The sequence below is a fragment of the Muntiacus reevesi genome, chromosome 21 (assembly GCF_963930625.1).
Source record: "Muntiacus reevesi chromosome 21, mMunRee1.1, whole genome shotgun sequence".
Taxonomy (NCBI): Eukaryota; Metazoa; Chordata; class Mammalia; order Artiodactyla; family Cervidae; genus Muntiacus; species Muntiacus reevesi.
The window spans coordinates 1648038-1672252 of NC_089269.1; the positions used below are offsets into that span (position 1 = coordinate 1648038).

General features: G+C 39.5%; 1 non-coding gene across 1 annotated transcript; it reads left to right on the forward strand.

Annotated features, from left to right (window-relative positions):
* The first annotated feature begins 18806 nt into the window (after positions 1–18806).
* TRNAG-UCC (transfer RNA glycine (anticodon UCC)) lies at positions 18807–18878 on the forward strand. The gene has a single exon. It is a non-coding gene; the product is annotated as a tRNA-Gly (tRNA).
* Positions 18879–24215: the final 5337 nt, after the last annotated feature.

Genomic DNA, 24215 nt, shown 5'->3' on the forward strand with positions numbered 1-24215 from the left:
GGAATTGCAAGGCAATTTAAAGTAATCATGTTAGATCAGGAAATTGCAGATTTTAGTCTCACAAAGGGAATGAGCACTCTCCATGTGGTAACCCATATGAGTCCAGAGTGGACAGGAGCTTATAAACGTAAGATGGGGTAACTAAGTTGAATTAGCTGCGATACAGAGTCACCACCTGCATCTTTAGCATTCTAATATTATTTGTTCTTTTTAATTTTGGTTTTGATGCTGTGGGTGATTTTAAAATTTTACTTTCTTCATTTTATTCTTTTACTTCTTTGATGTTCTCTATTCTTTTGCGTATCTCCTTCATCCTCAAGACCTTAAACCTGTAAATTCTGGAATTCTCATGCTTTCGCTTCCATTTGGAATTTTCTGAGTTCCGTGGTGCTGTTTGCCACGTGGTGTGGTACGGTGCTAAGTTGCTTCGATCGTGTCCAACTCTTTTCGACCCCCTGTAGCCCTCCAGGTTCCTCTGCTCATGAGAATACTGGAGTGGGTTGCCATGAGCTCCTCCAGGGCATCCTCCCAACCCAGGGATTGAACCTGAGTCTCCTGTGTTTCCTGAATTAGCAGATGGGTCCTTTACAACCAATGCCATCTGAGAAACCCCATTTGCCTCACAACCATTCTTAAATTAAGACGCACAGCAATCTCTTTACACTTTATAGGCTTGTAGAAACTACACCTTCTTGCAATCAAGTTGGACTGCCCCTGTTTAACAGGTGTCATATGATAAAATAAAAATGTATGGGAGTGACTCTGATAATGCCAAAGGAAATTTTGATCTTGAGGCAATGTAACTGAAAGGAGAATCTAGTACAATAGCACCTACCAGGTAAGTAGGAGCTATAAAAGGATATGAATAATGTTAAGCTCATTATTGAAAAAGATAATTAAGAGTAGAGGTAAATCTGGGATGTGCTCACTGAGATTGTGATTAAAGCAGAAAAATCTGATTGGGTCACAGTTCAAGTGACTTTGAGAAGGGCAATTTAGACATGAAGCTCTGGGCATCAATCAGAGTTTCAAAGAGGAGACTGCCTTGCTTCCCGGATGTCATGACACCAAGAGGGAAAGTTCAGCCTGGGGCTGGGAAAGAAAAACTTAAGCCCAGAGGTGGGTCTGTTAATTAAAGCCTTTTTTGGCAGATGCAATTGGTGCCAAACTTGAATAATAAGATCTTTCTCCAAAGATCATGCAGTTTTCATCTGAAGCTTCCCTAATAAAAATTGTTATGCATCCTAAAATGTATTTTAACATAATCAAGACTCTGAATTATTTTTTGAGTATTTGTTTCTTGGTGATATACAAATAAAAGCGCTGAACTGTGGATCTGATCCTGCATGTTTTTTAGTCCAGAGATACTCCAAACTGATGGCCAGAGTTACCTAGGGAGGTGGGCAGATGGAAGGATAGATAGATGCATAGATAAATAGGCAGATTTCTGGATCTCTCCTCAGATTTACCATATTGGCAGCCATAAGAATTGAGTCCTGGAATCAATATGTATAAAAGCTTTCCAAATGATTCTGACAAGTGTCCGTATTGCAGCATCATGTGGTATTGTCATGGAGATTATGAGAGAAGCATGTTACCTACAAGCAATAAGAAATGGGCAGACCAGAGATTTCCAGGAGCCCAGTCTCCAGAGAAATGACCATCTCTTTCTCCGGCAGTGGCCGCAGTAAATTCCCAGGAGAGGCTCCCATGGAAATCAATCTGGAGGAGTCTTTTGCCGGAAGTTCCTTTAACGGTGCTGGGTTCCATTCTTTGGCAGGTAGATGAGCTGAAAAGAAGCCAGGACCTGGAGAGCTAAAGTGCTCCGTTTTCACTAGTCAGCTATTACAGACTACCCCTGAAGGACGATGGTTTGGGGTCCGCCAATACTGGGGAGGGTAGGAATTAGAAGAAAGGCCCAGTAAATGCACAGTAGGGCTCTGCCCATGGATCACCGCCTTGACAAAATGTGCCCACGGTAAGGGTGCGTCTCTAAGCATAAACAGGAAGTGATCCTTCTCAGTATGCAAGGGGGCATCCAGCCCGAGGCAGCGCTCACACACCTGAGGACGGGTCACAGCTGAGACCCACGCTCCTCCCTGCAGCCCCGCATCCCTCTGACAGGCACTCTCTTCACTGCTTCTGGCGTCGCGGATAAACCATCTTTTCCGTTTGCCTGATACGTGCTTACCTCTAGTCTTGCGATACCTCTAGTCTGCTCTGTCCCCCTCAAATGTATCTTCACAATATAAATAGTTTTTGGACTATAATGTGACATCATCACTCCTTCAGGCACCACATGGCCTCTCCTCACCTCTTGTTTAGAACTTAAAGATGGAGCTCTGCAAAGTCATTTATCTCAACTCTTAAGCTCAACTATTTACAAAGGCAGTCAAACAAAAGTGGTTAATGTCTTCTCCTGAACAGTGCAGTAGCATGCTAGTCAATATGTCGTAACAGAAAGAATACATCCTTTCTAAGGACCAGAGACTCTTCCTCGGGTGAAATTCTCTTAAAGTATTTTTTAAGTTTAAATTTATCCTTCGTGCAGAGCCTAACCGTTTACATTTAAATTCTTCCTGCTGCTTTCTAATTGTGTATAGACCTCTCTGGACCTTAGCTTTAAATGGAAGAGAATTTCTACTTTTAGGGCTATTATTAGAATTAAATAGGATAAAAATGCAAAATATTTCACATGCAAGCATCACTCATTAAAAATATAAAATACCCTTTCTTCTTTACCTGCACTTAAATATCCTTTTTTTCTTCTAAATATCTACTACCTAAATATCTTTTCTTCTTCTACCTACATGTATAGACTTAAAGAAAAATTTATTTTACTTTTCCCTTTGATGAGTTCTCAAATTTCACAGTATTCTGGAATAGAGCCCGAGGTAAATAACGAAGGATTCATGAACACCTAGAGGTTCTATAGGGTCAATAGTTGTAGGTATGTACATGCTTTGGTGAGAGATTCATAGGTCTCTTCAGATTCTAAAGTGATTTGTGACCTACATATCCATTTAAAATGTTGGGAATTACAGTTTTATTGGCCTTATAAATTGTACTAATTCTTCCCTAACTTGAAAATCATCTGTCTGTTAACCTCCATGATTCCATCTTAAAGTTTCTGAAAGCATATTTTATCAAGGCATATTTCACAGAGTGTGAGATCAAATGAGAAAATGCACATAAAATATTTTCTTAAGCTGTAAAACTCTATATAAAAGAAAAGTGTTAATATTAGCAGCAGTCTGTACTGTATTGTTGCTTTTGTAGCTGTGGGATATCTCCTGATTTGTTATGATAAAAATTATCATAATGATTACAACATTAATCACAATTACACTGCAATTTATCACAGTGCTCACAGCTGAGCAAGTTAATTGAAAGCTTAAAAAATACCTAACTGTGGTTATTTTTAATTTTTCTTGGGCATCACTTCCTATGAATATAGAAATCACAACTTTTTCTTATGCTTGAAGAAATCTTTGATGACCTCTAATTTAACCTCTTTGCTTTTGGATGAAGGAACTGGGCCTTATGTCTCTTGATTGCTATGAGAAAGTGACTTGCCAAACTTATAACTTGTAGCCACATGGCTAGTCTATTGAGAGTTAAGACAAGAGACTATATTTAGGCTGTTCCTTGCACTCTTTGACTCATTAAAATAGTCACAAATGTGAATGATCTTTCCAATTTTTTAAGGGAATAATATTTAAAGAAAGTTCTCTTTAAAGTATTCTTGTCACCTCTTCTCCTACTTCTGTTAGGTTCATGCAGTTTCTGTCCTTTATTTTGCCCGTCTTTGGATGAAATGCTCCCATGTGGTGGTGGCTGAGTCGCTAAGTCATGTCTTACTCTTGTGACCCCATGACCGTAGCCCGCCAGGCTCCTCTGTCCGTAGGTTTCTCCAGGCAAGAATACTGGAGTGGGTTGCCATTTCCTTCTCCAGAGGATCTTCCCAACCCAGGGATCCAACATAGGTCTCCTGCACTGCAGGCAGACTCTACTGACTGAGCTACAAGGGAAGATGAATGTTCCCATGGTAATTCTGATTTTCTTGAAGAGATCTCTAGTCTTCCCCTTTCTACTGTTTTCCTCTCTTTCTTTGCATTGATCACTTAGAAAGTCTTTCTTATCTCTCCCTTCTATTCTTTCGAATTCTGCATTCAGATGGGTATATCTTTCCTTTTCTCCTTTGCCTTTTGCTTCTCTGTTTAAAGTATGCGTTATGGTAGACAAGGAAGAAAAGTAATATTTTTAAGAAATGAAAATAATTAATCTCCCATGGAGTATCTCCCCATAAAATATACTTTAATTGGGATGACCTAGAAATCTGCCTCAGCTACACAATGTTTTCCTAAGTAGCAGCTCATCGCTCAAACCCTAGTGTTCTAGTCAACGTGTTGCTAATAAAGGACCCCTTTGTTATTCCTGTTTAGTTGCTAAGTCACGTCTGACTCTTGTGACCCATGGACTGCGGCCTGCCAGGGTCCTGTCCACGCGATTTCCCAGACAAAAGCATGAAGTGCATTGCCATTTCCTTCTCCAGGGGCTCTTCCTGACCCGAGGATCAAACTGATGTCTCCTGCATTGGCAGGCAGGCTCTTTACCGCTGGACCACCAGGAAAGCCCCAAGGCCCCTGTAGGCAGGCTGAAGGAGAAAGCTGGACAGAAGAACAAAGAAGCAAGCCTTAGCCAGTCCCCAGGGGAGACAACCTTTGAGAACTTGAGGACCTTTGGGGCCAGGGCTTCTCTTTGAATGTCTAACAGGGACAGAGTGAAAGGACAAAGTAAGTGATTAAATAGCTAACCCCACTAGGGGATTGTAAGTAAAGAGAAAATATGGGAGACTCCTGTAAATTAATGAGCACTCAAGAAAACAGGTTCACTTAACCACAAAACCAAGCAGACTTGCTTAGCAACAAAGCTATGCAACAGGAGCATGAGACATGCCCCCGAAATAATAAATAATGGTGGGTGAGACCCACATCTTGTCCCCCAAAGAATAAATGATGGTGGGTGAGACTCACACCTTGTCCCCAAAAGAATAAATAATGGTGCTGTGAGACCCACATCTTGTCCCCAAAAGAATAAATAATGGTGGGTGAGACCCACATCTTGTCCCCAAAAGAATAAATGATGGTGGGTGAGACTCACACCTTGTCCCCAAAAGAATAAATAATGGTGGTGTGAGACCCACATCTTGTCCCCAAAAGAATAAATAATGGTGGTGTGAGACCCACACCTTGTCCCCCAAAAGAATAAATAATGGTGCTGTGAGACCTACATATTGCCCCCCAAAAGAATAAATAATGGTGGTGTGAGACCCACACCTTGCCCCCCAAAAGAATAAATGATGGTGGTGTGAGACCCACACCTTGCCCCCCAAAAGAATAAATGATGGTGGTGTGAGACCCACATCTTGTCCCCAAAAGAATAAACAATGGTGATGTGAGACCCACATCTTGCCCCCCAAAAGAATAAATGATGGTGGTGTGAGACCCACACCTTGTCCCCCAAAAGAATAAACAATGGTGGTGTGAGACCCACATCTTGCCCCCCAAAAGAATAAATAATGGTGGTGTGAGACCCACACCTTGTCCCCCAAAAGAATAAATGATGGTGGTGTGAGACCCGCACCTTGCCCAGCGACCTGAGTAATGTAATGACCCCTAAGATGAGCTCTCTGCCTACACGTGCTGGGCTGGGCTATGCTTAGTCCTTCAGTCACCTCCAGCTCTTCGCGACCCCATGAACCACAGCCTGCGGGTTGCTCTGTCCCTGGGGGTTCTCCAGGCAAGGATGCTGGAGAGGGTTGCCATGCCCTCCTCCAGGGGGTTGTCCCAAGCCAGGGATCAAACCCAGGTCTCCCACATTGCAGGCAGATTCATTACCGGCTGAGTTACCAGGGAAGCTCCCTGCATACATTAAAAAAACAGTAATTTATGGAAAAGTGACATTTTAAAGGGAAAGACCCTCATTGCCCTGAGACCTGAAATAATTTTTCCTTAGTGCTGCAATCGTCCTGCCTTGGCCATCTGGGGACAAGAAAACTGCCCTGTCTGACATAGAGGGGGAGCTGATGAGGGAAGCATGATGTCTACTGCAGAAATGAGGACGAAGATGGCCTCTCCCCCTCCCCACTCTTCCCTGGATTATAAAACTGTAACTCACTTATTTCTCAGGGCACAGAGCTCCCTCACCCACCCACTCGTGAGCCTCACAAGTGTCCTATTCTAATAAATGACTTGTCTGTCAATTTGCCTTGTGCCGACTTCCTTCCACACTGAGACATGAAGACACACAGTTCATCGGAGCCCCCTGAAATGCCACTTAGGGGCTTCATGTTTGTTCCATTCTTCAAGCCAAAAGAAGAGACCAGTTTGCTCCTCATCATTGTGCACGTGGTCAAATCTGACCTTACACGAATTTTCATTTCACGTACCCTAGAATTTTGTATTACTCCCTCTGTGTCTCTTTATTCATCTTAGGGAGTCAGAATCTGACCATTGAGCAGTTGATGGATTGGTCTGTAGGTTACAGGATCAATTCTGATCTTTCCAGACTTAGAGGTAAAGTTTTATTTCAGTCAGCCAATTCTACTTCTCTAATAAAACTAACAGTGTTCAGTTATCAGAGAAGAAAGGGTTGCCTCTAAGAAAAACTTAAATTTAAACACAAGAATGAAAGAATAGTTCTGAAATTTCTAGTTGTTTTTTTTTTTTTTTCCAGAATTATGTGTTGGGGAATGCATTTTGATGCAAGATCCAGCTGTGGGAAAGGTTTTTAAAATAGATACGGTGTGGCACTAGCGGTAAGGAGTACACCAGGCAAAGCAGGAGGCAAAAGAGACAGAGATTCGGTCCCTGGACCGTGAGGCTCCCCTGAAGGACGGCATGGGACCCGCTCCACTGTTCCTACCCGGAGAACCCTGCGCCCGAGGAGCCCGGTGGGCTACAGTCCATGGAGTCACAGAGGGTCAGGCTCTACCAGAGCGACTTAGCATGCACGCGTGGTTCTGTGTGCATGCGTGCTAAGCAAGTCACTTCAGTATAATCCAGGATATGTGATTGCTGTATTTCCAGAATCAGGAAAATATAGAAGTATTCTTTTTCCATGTGGAAAAGCAACCGTGAAATTTCTGGGAAATTCTAATTGGATATAAGGGAGTCTGGTACTTATATAAAATTGATTGATGTAAACCACTCCCATGAAGATTATTGCAGGTTACCTTCCAATTTTTGGCATCACTTTCCTCCCCTAATGTTGCTCTTATATTTCAATGGCTACAAAATACCCAGGGAATTTGGGGTTATTCACCACTAAATATTTTCTGAGAAATACTCTTTTGTATTTGATCAGATTTATACTGATGCCATTTTTATCAATCAGATGACTTCTTCAGAAATGCCATCAATTAATATATTTTTGAGCCATTACCGTATTCATACATATGTATTCCAAAATATGATCAAGGTAACCCTGCAACTATTTAACATTATCTGCATTTAGAAAAAACATAATAACCCAGTACATACCGTTATCCTTTCTGCAAGTTTTTAAAGTAATGGTTACCAGACTTCATATTTCTATTACGATCTTCACAGTTAATTCTCCTCTTTTCCTTCCTCTCTGCTTGGAGAGTGAAACGTAAAAGAGATAGAAACAAACCTAAAAATTAATTAACAAAACAGATATCTTAATGTGTGGTTTACATTAGTGCTAAAAAGAATAGATAACAGTATTTCATTTAATAGCTGAGACTGATGTCTAGGAAGCTAAGGTAAAGCATTCCTTTTTCTTAATGCAAGGCTGAGGAGAAAGTGAATTGTTTCAAGGAGGTGGTTAAGGTTTTTAAGAGAGCAAGAAGAAAATTATTGGGCCACTGAATCTAAAGTGAATTTCCAGAAAATATTTTTAAGATTACCAAGATAGGACAGGAAAGGATTGAATATTTGATTTTATTGATGAAACAGGGTAAAAGTAGAATTTTTTAAATATACCAAGTATACTATGAAAAAAAATGTGAAATTTGGTTCAAAAGGTGTACTAAGTAACAGGTACACAGTCAAAGAAGATTCTTAAATTCCAAATGGGAAAACATGATAAAATGCCAGTGTCTACTGAAATGTATCATTTCTACAAATATTTGTTGAATATCTAAAAGGGGCAAGTATTATAGCAGATCCAAAAAGGAATACAAAAATATGTGAGGAATACAACAAAATCAAATGGAGACATTTAAATCAATTTGCCATTAATTGAAAAGGAGGTGCAAGATTTGGGGAAAATGATTAACTATGGAAATGCATGAAAAAAACACAAGGGCTATGGAAATTCAGAAACAAAATTGCAAAATGGAAAATGAAAGGCTTTTTATGAGGTAGATAACATAATGCATAAATGAATTTATGAATGCATAAATAGTATGAGAGAACATTCTAGGACATGCATATGGAGACAGAGTCATATTTATCTGTATCTAGTAAGGCCAGTTAGTGTGTATTATAGGGAGAAATAAGTAACTTAATTACGAGGTTACCTTATTTACCATTTTATCTTTTTTTTTTTATGGTACACAATATGGGCTCAAAAAATGTTGGATGTTATCAAAATGGGTACTAAGACTAAAGGAGATTGAGTCATTTGACCAATAGTTATTAAAGAAAGAATGAAAACAAAAGTTAATTAAATGCCTTTTAATGTGCTATTTTTTTTTTTTTTAAGATATAGGGTAGGGAAAAGCTTTTTTTTTTTTTTTTTTTTTAAAAAAGCTAATTATTAAAGCCTTTTGCTTCTGAGGAATGACACAAACCATACCAATGGAGGAAAATATCTTCATCTTTTTTATTTCCAAGTGTCATGGGGGACAGAGAAAACACACAGTAGAATGTCAAGTTTTTGCTTTTTTTCCTTGGCTATTTAAGATCCAGAGAAGATGCACCTCTGCTTAGAAAATCCCATGAATGAATCCTTGGAGATCAAAGGTAGACTTATTAGGAAGAGAGTTTGAGAAATAAAGAATCAGAGATCATGCTTTGAGCTGGTAATGGATTAAAAAAAAAAAAAACATTGCTGCTGCCGAATAGCAGCAAGGTCTTGGATTGTTTTAGCTGGGTGTGTTCTTGGACGATGAACTTCCTGACTATAGTTTTCAAGTCTTCTACACATAATAATTGCATGGAATGAGTGGATTTGGTGAAATCTGGGAAAAGATGTGTTCTACACCTGAGTCAGAGATAAGATGGTGAAGAGATTAAGTTTGAGTAAGACAAGATTGAAATAAGTGAAGAGAAGTGGTAACTCAAGGCCAGAGGTAATTATGAGGAACTAAACCCAGGGGGATTCACAAAAATCACAAAATTGTGAGTTAGGTAGCTTATGCAATTCCATTTAAATTTCAAAGGAGAGCGTGGGCTTGCTCCATATACTCATCTCACTTACGCTGTGATTATGTGCCAAAAGCAGAGCTGTCACTCCTAGGCCTCTTGAGTCTACGTTTTACGTTCTTTCTATGATGTGAACAAAGGAGAGTGGAGCAAAAGGATCCAGACTCACTAGGGACTTGGGAACCAAGGCTGCTGGGTGAACAGCAGTGTCCTATCTTTAAGGTAACTTAGTCCACAGATGGCGACATCCAGTGTTTCACCAGAGGGAAAAGAGCAGCGGGGGCATCCTTCACCGAAGGCAATAAGGGGTGCATTGTTTTTCTGGAGAACTTAAAAATAACAGTAAAATCGACTTAAAATCAGCCCAGTCTTGTTGTTCTCATGCACCAGTGAATCTAACCAGCGTCCATGATAAAATTCGTCTTCCTGCTGCACCTAAGCTTTTACTCTCTCTCATCTTTGGTGTACCAGTGAGCATATCCATTTGGGAAAGGCATGTACACATATCCCCACTTCACTTTCTGCCACTTTGCTTTTAGGAAAGACCTACGTCAGAACCTGTTCTCCTTAACAGAACGAAATCCGAAAAGGATTTTTGCTTTTATGCAAATAACAGCATCATCACTGAGCATTCGGTTTGCAGTGGGCCTGTTTTAGAAGCAGTGAGCACCCAGGGCCGGCAGGAGTGGCTCCACCAAGCTCTTTCCCCAGGAACTAGCTTCAGCGTCCACATCAAGCTGCCGTAGCTTTGAACTGTGTCTGTGAGCATCTTGCTTTATTTATCTCGATTAATTTTGTGCATCTGTCGGCAAGATGTGCCCAAGGTTAATTGCCGTTTTGCTTTATGCTATTTTGGCTCAAGAAAAGTTTCACAGTAATCCTCTTTCAGACAGTGAAGGAAAAGTGTCATCTGCTTTCCCGTCTGCAAGACTAAACCCAAGCCTTGGAATAAAAGCTGATGCCTGTGATCAGAGTCTGGTAGAGCATCTCACTCCCTATAACCAGGCAGTAACACCTCACAGTGGTGAATGCCTTGCTAAGTATTTCAGTTGCTTTTTTGAGATGGATTGCATCTACTTGCCTACACTCCAATCTTTTCTATTCTACACCCTACCATTCTAGATTCTGTCCCTCTCATATTCAAATTTCCCTCCTAAACTGAATTAGACAAATAAAACCACGTTAGTCAAAATATAAGCTCCCTGTGAATAGGAATAGTGTATGCTTTGCTTTTCTCTTTTTGAAAATTTTGTAAAAATTACATACAGTGAAACACACAAATCTTTTATGTGTAGTATGATGTTTTGAGTGTATCTCAAATCTTTTTTCCACAGTTTTTTTTTTTTTTTTTTAAGTCTTTATTGAATTTGTTACCATATTGCTTCTGATTTTTACGTTTTGGTTTTCTGGCCATAAGGGATGAGGTATCTTCGCTCCCTGATCAGGAATCAAACCTACATCTTCTCCACTGGAAGTTGAAGTCATCACCACTGGGTTACGGGAAAGTTTCTCCCGTTGCTTTTTATTGGATGATTGGTTTCTTCAGCAATAGGCGTGAGGGACTATTTATGTATTCTGGATACACATACTTTGTGACCACCCCGTTCCCAGGTTCACAAGTTGAAGCTTCTTTGGCAGCCTACATTCTGTCCCTCAACCATCAGATCAGTGAGAACTCCACTTTGTCTTTGAATTATAGAAGCCTTATATTCACAACTGACCAAGACGTCTTCTTGGGGGTAAAGAGCATAAAAACCTGGACCTCTTACTTTCTTTCGAGGCTCAAATCTTCTCGTTTCTGCACTTTCATCCACTCTCCTGTGCTTTTTAAATAGTTTCAAACATTTCTTTTTCTTCAGAATTTATGATTATTATCTGTAGAAAGATTAGTCAATATATAATAATATACCATTAACTGGAACAGAAATAGGTTCCTGCTTTTCTCCCTGTTTTATTCCCAGATACTTTAACAATTCTTTTGTATTGGGGGGATAAAATACATAACAGTAAAGAAAAAGTACAATGTTTTGAAAAGCAGAGGGCAATGATCTGAATCTTATCCCGTCAAATTTCATACGTTGAAGTCTTAACTCCCTATGTGATTATGTGGACACAGGACCTAAAAGGAAATTACTAAGGTTAAATGAGGCCCAAAAAGTGTGACCAGTGTTCTTACAAGAAGAGATGTTACAGAGCTTCCCGTCTCTCCCCGCATCCGAGGAAACTTAGAAATCAGGCATTGATCTGCAAGACGGGAAGGGAGTCCTCACCGAGAACTGAATGGGCCGCCACCTTGACCTTAGCCTTCTCAGGCTCCAAAACTGTGGGAAATAAGTATCTGTTCTTTAAGCTAGTCAGTTAGTGGTATTTTGTTATGGAAGCAGAGAAGAGTTTTTTTTGTTTTTTTTTTTCATCAAGCACAGAGTAAAGCCTAGATTAAACTATTGTGTTATATACCCAAACCAACTCACAGCATCCTACCCACCATGTAACTTAGAGTGTGTAATTTAGTGTAATTCTTTACTCCCTGCATTTTGTTATATAACAGATTCCTGCATACCTTAGAGGTTTAAAACAAGAAGCATTTCTCGTCTCCCAGTCTCTCTGGGTGAGGAATGTAGGCATAGTTTGGCCGGGTGCCTCTGGGTTAAGGACTCTCATGAGGAGCAGTCCATAAGTCAGCTGAAACTGCAGTCTCCTCTGAAGTCTTCCATGGGGGGAATTTGCATTTAAGCTCAGTTACAACACAATGAATGGCTGAATTTCAGATCCTTGCAGGATGCCGGACCGAGGGCTTTACGTTGTCCTCTCTGTTGGCCAGATCCTTCTTCAGCTCCTTACCATATGGGCCTCTCTGTATCTGGCCGTCCTCAGACAGGGCGAATTGGACAGAGCAAGAGCAAGACCAGGATGGGAGGCAGAGTCTTTTTGTAAAATAACCTCCGAAGAGCCGTTCTATCACATCCGCTGCATTATCTTCATTAGAAGTGAGTCAGTGAGTTCGGTCCAAGTGGAGGGATTAGACAGGAGCAAATATATGGGAGGTAAAGTTTATTAGAAGTCATCTTAGAAGCTGTCTACAGCATTTCCCTTACAGGCAAAATGAAGAATCATTAAAAATTTAAATATAAAAAATTAAATAGGCTTCCTGTCTTATTTGAGTCACTGCTATACTCTAAGGGAAAGAAAGATAAAAATAACATCTCCTGTCTTCCTGGGGCTGGTGGTCTGCTTCAAGAGGTAGGACTGGGTAAATGTGATCAATGCTGTAAAAACTATAGGAGGTGGAACAAGGAGAACAATTTTTTAAGATGTAAAAAACATTGCTTTCATAAAGTAGATAAAGCCGGGCTGTGTGTTAAAGAGACAGGACCAGCCCAATAGAGAAACTGCCTTCCATCCGGTGGCTGAAAACCTTGCAGGAGCCGCAAGCATTTGAATGACAAAGCCTGGGATCTGCCCTGGGGGGAGTAGCCAGGAATCAGGCTGGATGGAGGGGTCAGAAGCCTGTACCGTGAAGGGCTTGTTAGGCCACACTAAGGACTTTGGACTTTATTCAGTAAGTGGAGTGGAAACACTGAAGCCCGTGACCAGATATGCACAGTGTGAAGGGCAGCCTAACCCAGACTCCACCTGCAGTGCCTCGCCAACACACAGGCCAACAAGGCGAGGAATGTTGGTTTAGTCGCTAAGTCGTGTCCGACCCTTGCGACCCCATGGACTGTACCCTGCCAGGCTCCTCTGTCCACGGGATTTTCCAGGCAAGAATATTGGAACGGGTTTTGCCATTTCCTTTTCCAGGGGATCTTTCCAGCTCCGGTCTCCTGCACTGCAGGTAGATTCTTTACCAGCTGAGCTACCTGGGAACACCTAGAGGAATAGATCTCCTCTCCAATTACACAACCTCCAAACCCCCCTGTCAGAATGACGAAGTCATAGCCAGGTGGAAAGCTCTTTGTGAGTTCCTTTCCTTCAGATCAAATCACACATCTCAGTGACAATGACATGTAATTTCTCACAAGCATCACCTTTTGTTAAGTAACCTGAAGAATATGATTTAAATTCATTTCCAGAGAAGAATGAGAGGAAATAGTGGCATTTCTGCATAATGTTAACCAGGATGCAGCTCCACCCTTAGCTCTGTTATTTAGCTTGCTAAATTCAATGAATCTCTAAATACTTTAATTACTTCCCCCACTGCCTTTTTTCCTCCATGGTGCAAACTCTATGCCATGCATTTGTTAGAGCCTCCTTTGAAATTCATTTCTCATTTTCCTCCAAAGATTCATAGGCTTTTTATACAGAATTGAAAAGAAGCAGTGAGGCATGTAGCCCGTGATACTTAAAACTGGATGAGTCACCCCCAGGGAATGTCTGGGGGATGTTGGAGAGATCAGCTATGTGCCACAGTCTACAGTCTGGTGAAAATCCAAGCAACCCAAATTTTACTGAAATCCGTAATTTCGACCTGCCTAACCTCCTTCTCTTCATGCTGAACTCAAGGGGCTTACCAATACTTGCTGAATTTACATCGTCATCAAAGGGCAATGACAGTGTCCTTACAGTGTTGTGCAACTTCTGATCATATGGCGCTCAACTGAGCAATGAAGATTTAAGCAGTTTACATGTGTTGGGTCCCCATGCACAACGAGCCTCACTCCAACATTCCTCAGAAAAACCCAAAATGACTGGGTCAGAAGAACAGGAAATGAAGTCCATGTCACTCATATGCATAGAGATTATATGTCTCCTACCAAAGAAACAAAATTTTCTGCAAGACATTTTAGCTTCAGAATCAAGTAGGAAAGCTGAGGTTAACTTCAAAAAATTCTTTTGTTCTAGATTACTATATTTTATAAATTTATCTACAAAAAGATACCTTTTTTCTTCTAATTTGTAAGTGGTCCAGTATGAAATTCAGATCTCAGGACAAAAAAAAAAGATTCATTTTATTACCTACATCTTCTTAGCTGGGATCATGTAGAGTTTAAAATTATTGTTTAGTTACAACTAAGGAAAAGCAAGCTTTTGGAAAGATTAAAGGATCTGGCATGGCCCTTCAGAGAAGTTAATTGCCAAGGAAACTTCGCAAGTATAAGTTAGGGAAACCTGAATGATGACAGAGTAGAAACTGACATAGAATGAATGGCAACACAGAATTAAACAGGCTACTCTCTCGTCCACTGCAGCTTATATATTCAGGTTTAGAAACATTCCTAAGAGGTACACAACTCCAGCATTTTGCCATCAGATATAAGTTAATACAGGAGCTACCAGAGTTCTAAAATTACAAACCTGAGAATAATTAAGAAACTATAACTTAGTAAGAACACCTATAAAACATTTAGATATTTTGTTATTTTGGAAAGCTATTGACACTGAAAACGTATGTGGCCATATTGTAGCAGAGAAATGAATGTGTGTATGGAAAAAGGAACAGCCAATGAAAGCCAGTTTCTACTGTGAGGTCATTTTCAGTTCATTGCTGGACATTTTCCTACCAAGGCTTTTCACATGGAAGTTAATGGGTTTCAGGCTTTAGATTTTTACCTTATGAGTATGTGACTGCTACCTCAAATATAGGAATAGAATACATAATGACTGGTAGAAATGTAATGCTAACTCCATCCTAAACTAAACTTTGGATTATAATGTTTTTTGTGTGTGAAGGAGCAGAAACAAGGACCTACATGATAAGGGATTTCTCCTATCTATTCATTTCAATATTTATCAGGAATCTGTTTTATTCAAGGGACTGTGCTGACCTTTGTGTCCATAGGGAACGAAAACAGGCAAAGTTGGCTCTACACGTATAAATAGTAAAGCTGTGGTGAGACGGGGCTGAGCAGCATGTCCGTCCATTCCATGACCGAGTAACTCTTAACACCTTCGTAACAGCAAGCAGCAATAAGCATATTCTCCCAAGTCACTGGTCTCAGGACTTCGGGGTTTCCATTTCACATTCCTCTTGTTCTCTCCACCTGTAAGTTCTCTTTAGCCCTGCACATGGTCTATTGAGCTAAAGTTTACCAACTGTGCTAAAAACACCCCTACTCATTACAGGCACCCTGCCACTTCATTTAAACTTTCTACTTTGGGCATGAATTTGGATTTGAATAGTAGTCTCTAGTTTCACTTCCTTGTTTACCACTTTATTTTTCTGCCCACCCCTGGCCTAAATAAGGGCTGCTTCGCTCTTTGAAGGTGGAAGTGCTAAAATTTCTGCACTTTTCATTCAGGCAAGACTACACTTCAGATCATGTAAGAGGATCTCCGATACTCCCGACTATCCCTCTCTGGGGAATCTCCTTTGCATCCAGTCTACACCACATTTCAAAGAGGATAGACGTCACCGGCATGATCCTGTACCTCTCCCTTCCTGTCACTCATCATGGTTGTTACATGGAAACTGGCTCACTTCAGCCTCAGCTGAGATCTCTACACGCTTCTCTTTTATTTTATGTCACTGTCTCTCCCATGGTCCAACACCTTTTTTCTTTTATCTTCTCCAAACTTGTCTCTCTGAAGGAGTAGTTAGTGGCATCTGTATTTCTCTCCATCCCACCTCCTCATCTACCCATCTCTACCCATCGGAACCTTCTGTCCTCTGGGCTGACTCATTCCTCTCCTTCTGCTTAGGTCCTAAAGGCTCAAGTACCTGGTCCCTGACTTCTAGTTCCTTCACTTCATTTCTTTACAGAACATGAGCATATTTGCATTTGATTAGATTTGTCCTAGGGCTGAATTTCTCTCAAATAAATTTTTTTCCTTTTCTCTTTCTTTCTTTTTTCTTTATCTTCCTTTCTTTATTCCTTTCTTTCTCCGCCTTTCTTTCACTGTCTTTTTATCTTCTTGTTTCTTTTTACCTCCCTCCCTCTCTCCTCTTTTTCTCTCCCTCACTCTTTTCCTCTCTTCCTTTCTTTTTCTTCTCTCCTTCCCTTTTTCCTTCCTCCCTTCCACCTTTGTCTCTCTGTAGGTATGAAATAGTCTTGATTATTCGATTCAGTCAACCAAGATATCTATTATGTTTCTCCCACTTCTTCACAACTTCATCTCAGGATCTCATGTGGCATCTTTTTCAGGTTTTACAAGAAATTCAAGCAACATTCAAATTAAATTTTCTTCAGGACCAGAAGGAATTAGGGGTGAGGAATCATATTGCACAATTCATAGTATTCATCCAACTCCTCAATGTTTACCCCTTTCTCACTCAATTTCTCTGCTCCTTAATCCTTCATCTGAGGATTCCTTGTTTGATCCCAATCCCGACTAATCAGAGTGATGTCTTTCTTCATCTTAAGCCTAGGAATAGGTGCCTGGAGACCAAGCCATTACCAAGTGGACTTAACTATTGTTAACCAGATTTCTGCGAGAAAATTAGACATTTCTAAAAATTACTTCAAACAGCAGAGACACAAAAATGAAAAGTAGATCTTGGACCCCAAACCCCCAGACTCTTTCCCTTTAGGCAAACATCGAACTAGGCATCTTTCTAGGAGTACACCATGGCTATTTAAAGATGAATGTGTACACGTCTTTCAAAAACACCAACTGGAGCCCAGGGACTGACTGTTCGGCTCAGAGGTTGGTCGTCGTCATCGTCATAAAGCTTCACAGTGTCTCCCTTTGTCTCTCTTTTTCTCTCTTTCCTTTCTTTTTCTTCTCTCTTTCCCTTTTCCCTTCCTCCCTTCCTTCATTTCATCCTTCAGCAAGAGCAGCTATCTTGGAGGAGTTCATCAAGTTGCAGTGTTAAATTTGTTTGGCACCAGGGAACAACATACTACTATACCTTAATTCTTGTTATAAAAGTATGCCATGGTGCTATTTTTTAAGTCATCACTCTAAATCAATCTCTTAATCTTTTTATTCTGGAAGAACACACAAAACTTCCCTTTATGCAGGAAAGTCCTGCATAAAGCTATGATATCTATATCTCACAGTATATTTGATCGATCAGTAAGTTGTAGATCAGAAAATCTTATAGTAAATGCCAGCGTTGTTTTGCATCAAGATACCATTTTCAAATATGGTTCTACTTATTATAGCTAACTTATTAGCCTGTTCATTCTGTATGATTCCACCCTCTACACAGATTATAATAGCTAAAACAAGTGGCTGCTATGGGTGTAAGAAACTTCAATTTTTCATAAAAAAAAAATCCTGCTTAAGTTTTCTAACCTTATCCATATTAATTTAAAAGTTTCATTGCATGTTGCTTCATGGTGTTTGCTAGTGAGATAAGGTGTGTAACAGGTCCAGCACAGTATGTTTTGTTTAATGAAAGGGGATGTATAAGGTTTATGTGTCGGCTGGTTGTTTTGTTGAACACCTGAGATTCTCACAACACTGTTAACTGGCTACACTCTGATATAAAATAAAGAGACTTAAAAAAGACCCGTACGGCTTTTTAAAAGAGTGAAAGGAATTTTGGTCAAATTTTTTAGAAAAAATAATATATCAATTTTACTTTTCACAAAGTTAACCTTTTTCTTCCCATCTTATAAGTTTTACACAGTCATAAGGTATACACAACACATTTCTGTTAAACAACTGTCTCAAGACAAAATGACATTTACTTCTTCTAAAAGAAAGCTTGGTAGATTTCAGTTTCAACACAAGCTGCCATTTGATTTAATTAAGGCCATTTGCAATTTGAACATCTATTAACAACATGAATAATAAAACTTTAAAGTCATAATCCAAAGTGCTGAGTAAAAATACAACATATGATGCAAAATGACAAAAACCACTACAATATTGTAAAGTAATTAGCCTCCAACTAATAAAAATAAATAAATAAATAAACAAAAAAAAAAAAAGAAAAAAATACATTTTCTAATCAGAGATGTAAGACTCAAATATAGGCTTTCAAAATATAAACAAGTTGATTATTTGATCATATTTATGCATCTACATATGATAAAAAGTAATGTTTGAAGCTAAATGTGAAGAAGTAAAATTTTACCTTTAGTCTAAAATCTGTGTTTTATATTTTTGCTTTGTTTTGTGTTTTTGCTGCACAAATTCTAATTTTTATGATTAAAAATGATATGAACACACAAGATAACATTTTCAACAAAAATGAGACAATTTGTATCATGCTCTTGATGGTTGATCAGCAAGAAAAAGTTTACACAAACATGCAAGAAACGGAAATGCAAAGCAAAACATTCATTGCTATGATATAATGGCAGGATACTTTTGCTTTGTTTTCAGAAGCCCATAACTTTTCCAGAATTCAGTCAATTTTCTCTTTCCTGCCAGGTCAGATATAGTTCCTTAAGTTCTTCTTTGTCTCTCAAATTCACGTTCTTCAGCTGAGAAGATTATTCAAAGATAGATTCCTTCACTCAGTCATACATAAAGACTGTTCGAGAGGGTCAACCATATTCTAAAGAGTTTGGGAGGAATTCCCTGGTGGTCCAGTGGTTAGGACCCAGTGCTTCCCCTGCTGTGGTCCAGGTTCAATCCCTGGTCAGGGAACTAAGATCCTGCAAGCCTTGCAATGTGCTCAAAAACAAACAAACAAAACTTTTGGTTCTCAATAGGATTTGAAACTTGCTGAACTTTTTCCTTACTCTCAGGCCCAAGCAGCAAATGAAACATTTTATAATTTATTTTGCAACATGGTTTTTTATAAATATTCCATTTCCCCTTCATATTCAAGAATTACATTCCTAGAAGTCTAAACATTTTTCTCTAGGACCTTGCTGAGATATATAAAAATGGTTGATGTGATGAAGAATGCCAGCCAAGTTCTGCAGATCAGTGTTATGTAGTCATGCTTCATCTTCAAAGCATTTCAGCAAAATCTGGCTAATTTCTTGATAGCAGTTCTGCAATTATACTTTCAGTTAAAACATCCTGTTAAGAAGCATTCACAGTTTTCTAGAATATTCTTAAATGAAATTGTTTTGGTTTATGAAAAACTAACCATTTTGGGGCCATTATTGGGAGCTTCTATCTTTCCATCTCCAAGGCTATTTGACTCTAGCACCTTTCTGATGTGACGAAAATAGCATGTTATGATAATGTTTTCTTTTTTCATAAGAGAGACAAAAATCTCTAACAGAAGACCATCGGTACAGATGCCAAGTCAGTTTGTCCAAGGCACATACTGTGTTTCCAGAAATTAAGAGATGTTTGCTTTTGGGGATCAGCTTTTCACAACAGAGAAAAATTATAAAATTCATAATTATTTTTGAATCTTGCAAATGCTAAAATATGACATTTGCCGGACTTCCCTTGTCGTCCAGTGGTAAAGAACCCACCTGCCAAAGCAGGGAGCATGGGTTTGACCCCTAGTCTGGGAAGACCCCGCATGCCATGGGATGTCTAAGCCTGTGTGCCAGGGGCTCTAGCGCCCATGTTCTGCAATAAGAGAAGCCACTGCAATGAGAAGCCCTGAGTGCCGCAGCTAAACAAATAGCTCTCGCTCACCTCTACTAGAGAAAAGCCCATGTAGCAACGGAGACCCAGAACAGCCAAGAATACAAAAATAAATATTAAAAAGTCTTTGAAAAATGACATTTACTGATGAAGCCTGTTGACAAGTAAACATATATGGAGAAGCCACTGGTTTCTAGTTTACTGCACAAAATCTTTTTAGCATCATGTGACTTGTCATAAGTAAATGAGCTCATACAGTTTGTGATTGAGGTCTTCATTTTCTTCATCATGAACTTTATCAAAATACTCTTTTAGGACAGATCTAAATTTCTCTTCTTCTCTCATATACCTTATCATCAAAAATGAACACACTGGATCCTCAAAAATGTTGGTAAAATAGAAAATAGTAATGAGCTTCCCCCATGGCTCAGCGGTAAAGAATCCGCCTGTGATGCAGGAGACTCAGGTTTGATCCCTGGGTCAGGAATATGCCCTGGAGAAGGAAATGATAACCTGCTCCAGTTTTCCTGCCTGGAGAATCTCATAGACAAAGGTCCTGGTGGGCTACAATCTATGGGTTGCAAAGAGTGGGACATAACTTAGTGACTAAACAACAACAGCAAAAACAAAAGAAATATAAAACAGAGAGATATAAAAATAACTAAATGAAAAGTATTGCAAAACAGTTAAAAATTGTCCCATTACAATTTATTTCTAATCTACACAAGTCATGTATTGCAATGTGTTCAGCAACAGAAAAGAGGCAAATAAAACTGAGGATTTTTTTCTTTATTACAAAAATTTCCCTCATAATTCCTTTACACTAATAGAGCTTGTTCATGCCTGCAAATCTGGCAATTATGTATAACAAGAAATTGAGAAAAATAATTTGGAAAGGAGAGGTTTTTTATCATCAACCTAACATCATCCCCTTCTTGTAATACAGAAAGCACTAATTGTCAACAGCTTTCCATGCCAAAAATGGAGAATGGAAACCAAGTACTCAGCTCCACTATTTGCCTCCATATGGAATCAATAAAGAAATTCATAACAAAACCGCATGGTCAATGTCCATCACTTTGTGCACAAGCATTGTAGTTTTTGAAGCTCAAAACTTATGTTTATTTCAAAAAACTGCTCTCTACTGGGGAACCCGTTAGCAGCGTCTTATAGTATCCTAGAGTTTTACAGAAGCTACTTGTGAAGTCTACTGCAGGAAACCAGAGTTCTGCAAAAATTTTACACTCATTTCTTTCTCCAAGGGATCTTCCCAACCCAGGGAACGAACCTGGATCTCTTGCATTGCAGACAGATTCTTTACCCTCTGAGCCATCAAGGAAGCCCTCCAGTTATCTACTGAAATGCAATAGGCTATGTCAAAATTTAGTATCTTCAAACAGTTTATTATACTTTCTCACATGTTTTGGTTGACTGGGTCAGCAGGTCAGTTCCTGTTCGGGATCTCTGTTATGACTGCAGTCAGATGATAGCTGGGGTGGAGTTATCTGAAGTTTTCTCTACTCACATACCTGTCAGGTGGCCTGGGACGCTGGAGCACATGGGTGTTGGCGGACTCTTTGCTCTTCCTGTGACTATGTGGCTAGCTGAGGCCTCCTCACTTAGCAATTCCTAAAGCCAGCTAACACTCATTTGGAATTCGGCCTCTCATCTCAGGGCGGGCGGATAACAAAGATTCTTTAGCCATCGTTTATCTACCATATACTAATTGTTTATCTAAGGCCCCAGATTTGTAGAATTCTTTTGTCTTTTGAAAGTGAGAAGGAAATAGACTTGGAGCAGTTAAGAGACTTGCTACGAAGGTCCTTCAGTAAATTAGTGGGAGAGAAGTGAAAAGAATTACATACAAACTCCTTAATTTTTTGAACAGCAAATCCTCCATTTGTAGAGTGGTTTTAAAGTGAATAATATATCCCGAATGTTCTACCAGAATGACATTTTAAAGATTCTTGTTTATGTGCATCAGTAGCTTTTGTGCAAATGAAATATTTCCTCAATTTAATGTTTTCTTTTTTCATTTCCAAATCTCCTAGTTTTTAATCTCTGATATTCTAGAGACATGTTACAAAAAGCTACTGCACATATAATTTTCTCAGTGGTGATTTTATCCCACTGATTCTACAGACTGAAATTGCTGTTTGCCCTTATCTTCTGAAAATTAAACTGTAATGTCAAGTAGATAGTGCAAAGGTTTGGCTATTTAACATATTTCACTCATGAAAATCCACTTAAATCTCAACAAGCAGAAGTTGAAATGTTAGCACTTTTGGCTCCATACTTTTATTTTAAACTGATTCAAGGGGGAAAAAAGAGAAGATAAAGGTGTTTTCTAGAAGCATATTAATGTGAATTTCCTGAGGAATAAAGCTGCCTCCTTTAGACCTTCATCTAGGGTTTTTCTCTATTTTCTTCTTGCCTAAATCTGTTTTCCCCTTAGTTTTTTTTTGTTTTTTTTTGGGGGGGTGGGGGTATGTTTTGCTGCTTTGGGGAGCACTTCTCAAGGATTCTTATTTTGTTAGGCAGAAGCATGATGCTTTTTTGGGGGGTCACTTGCCAGGAGATATTTGCTTAGAGTTGTCCATTTAACTCCTGATGATGATGGTGCCAGGATGATGATGCCAGGATGGTGATGATGGCATCCTCTTTTTTGTATTTCTGTAGTTGCCCCTGCAATTTGTAAGGGCATCTTGTTTCAGCTTTTCTAACTTCAGCATGGATTTTTAGTATGTGTATGCATGTGCATGCTAAGTGCTAAGTCACTTCAGTTGTGCCCGACTCCTTGCGACCCCATGCACTGTAGCCCATCAGGCTTCTCTGTCCATGGGATTCTCCAGGCAAGAATACTAGAGTCGAACCCAGGGATCGAACCCATGACTTATGTCTCCTGTACTGGCAGGAGGTTCTTTACAACTAGCACCACCTGGGAATTCCATGAAGATAAAATTCCTTCATCTGCCAAATGAAGATGCACAGTACCCTTCCTAGAAATTGCATTCTAAGAGAAGTAAAAGACCAAACTCTGCAGCAAAATTAGAACTGCTTTGCTTAAAATAAATTTTCATTTACACTTCTTTGCTTGAGGAAATTTTATAAAAATAATTATGACATTTACTGTATGATATCACTTTCTCATTATAAAGCAAGTTCAAATAGGCCATTTATTGGAATAGCACCTGTGTAACTGGCCTAGCTCAAGGCACAACTTTCTGATTTTAATCTTATAAGGAGAGATAACAAGGCCTTCCTCAGTGATCAGTGCAAAGAAATAGAGGAAAACAATAGAGTGGGAAAGACTAGAGATCTCTTCAAGAAAATTAGACATACCAAGGGAATATTTCATGCAAAGATGGGCACAGTAAAGGACAGAAATGGTATGGACTTAATAGAAGCAGAAGATACTAAGAAGAGGTGGCAAGAATACACAGAACTATGCGAAAATGATCTTCATGGCCCAGATAATCATGATGGTGTGATCACTCAGCTAGAGCCAGGCATCCTGGAATGTGAAGTCAAGTGGGCCTTAGGAAGTATCACTGTGAACAAAGGTAGTGGAGGTGATGGAATGCCAGTTGAGCTATTTCAAATCCTAATAGATAATGCCGTGAAAGGGCTGCACTCAATATGCCAGCGAATTTGAAAAACTCAGCAGTGACCACAGACTGGAAAAGATCAGTTTTCATTCCAATCCCAAAGAAAGGCAATGCCAAAGAATGCTCAAACTACCGCACAATTGTTCTCATCTCACACACTAGTAAAGTAATGCTCAAAATTCTCCAAGCCAGGTTTCAACAGTATGTGAGCTGTGAATTTCCAGATGTTCAAGCTGATTTCAGAAAAGGCAGAGGAACCAGAGATCAAATTGCTAACATCTGATGGATCATCAAAAAAGCAAAAGAGTTCCAGAAAAACATCTATTTCTGCTTTATTGACTATACCAAAGCCTTTGACTGTGTGGATCACAATAAACTGTGGAAAATTCTGAAAGAGATAGGAATACCAGACCACCTTACCTGCCTCCTAAAATATCTGTATGCAGGCCAGGAAGCAACAGTTAGAACTGGACACAGAACAACAGACTGGTTGTTTTCCAAATCGGGAAAGGAGTATAATATACAGTCAAGACCGTATACTGTCACCCTGCTTATTTAGCTTACATGCAGAGTACATCAGGAGAATCGCTGGGCTGGAGGAAGCACAAGCTGGAATCAAGATTGCCGGGAGAAATATCAATAACCTCAGATATGCAGATGACACCACCCTTATGGCAGAAAATGAAGAACTAAAGAGCCTATTGATGAAAATGAAAGAGGAGAGTGAAAAAGTTGGCTTAATGCTCAACATTCAGGAAACTAAGATCATAGCATCTGGTCCCATCACTTCATGGCAAATAGATGGGGAAACAATGGAAACGGT